General features: G+C 40.0%; 1 long non-coding RNA gene across 1 annotated transcript; it reads right to left on the bottom strand.

Annotated features, from left to right (window-relative positions):
- Nucleotides 1–543: 543 nt before the first annotated feature.
- Nucleotides 544–774, bottom strand: LOC139025009 (uncharacterized). The gene is made up of 3 exons (XR_011476432.1): nucleotides 752–774; nucleotides 684–697; nucleotides 544–603 (listed from the first exon to the last, which is right to left on the bottom strand). It is a non-coding gene; the product is annotated as an uncharacterized lncRNA (long non-coding RNA).
- Between the last annotated feature and the right edge of the window lie 213 nt (nucleotides 775–987).

Genomic DNA, 987 nt, shown 5'->3' with positions numbered 1-987 from the left:
CAGGCACGCCCTCCAACTGCTCCACGCCCACTTTACCCTTAACGCCCAATAGCAGCGCCTGGAACAGGAGCCTAGACAATGGCAATCGCCTCAGTGGTGGATTCATCCTCTTCTCTACTCCTGTCCAATCAGATGTAGAGTTGACCATGGGTGTGAATTTAATGAGTGTCCTTTTTATCAATAATGGTTCTTGGCTTTAGTTGGTGGAAAAAAGTATTTTTGTTATTTTCATTTTAAAATGTGTTTTTTAATTGTAATTTTATTTTTTATTTGATTAAATTTCTTAAGATGTTGATTTGTTCAATTCTTCTATCCAGGGTTTTAGAGGTAGAGACGAAGTAACCAAAGTTTAAAAAATATATATATTTCTGTTAATTCGTCAGATTTCTTTGCATATGTAATTTTTCTCATCAATGTCTGTCAGAGATTTTGTCTCATAACCACTGATCTGTCCCAAAACTGAGACTGTAGCTTCTCTTAACCACTATCTGTCCCGAAAACTAAACTGTAGCTTCTCTCAACCACTATCTGTCCAAAACTGAGCTGTAGCTTCTCTTAACCACTATCTGTCCCAAAACTGAGACTGTAGGCTTCTCTTAACCACTATCTGTCTCCAAAACTGAAACTGTAGCTTCTCTTAACCACTATCTGTCCAAAACTGAGACTGTAGCTTCCTTAACCACTATCTGTCCCAAAACTAAAAAAAACCCTTGCTTTCTCTTTTTAAACCAAATTAACTGTGCCCAAAAACTTAAAACCGTAGCTTCTCTCAACACTATCTGTCCCAATTAAGCTGGTGTTCAACTGGAGTAGTTTCTGTTTGGACTATCCGAATGGTTGGCGATGTTTTGTCTTTCGAGAGTGGAGGGTCAGGAACAGGCACCAAAAACATTTGCGACACTCTTGGCTGTCTGTGTTGAGGTGCAGTAACAGATTGGACCGCCAGATGGGGGTGATGTGTCGGCCGTAGTGAGGTGGTTTAACCTC

Source organism: Salvelinus sp. IW2-2015, unplaced genomic scaffold, assembly GCF_002910315.2.
Source record: "Salvelinus sp. IW2-2015 unplaced genomic scaffold, ASM291031v2 Un_scaffold2135, whole genome shotgun sequence".
Classification (NCBI taxonomy): domain Eukaryota; kingdom Metazoa; phylum Chordata; class Actinopteri; order Salmoniformes; family Salmonidae; genus Salvelinus; species Salvelinus sp. IW2-2015.
Note: the sequence above shows the minus strand (reverse complement) of the source record. Positions and strands in the feature narration are given on the sequence as shown.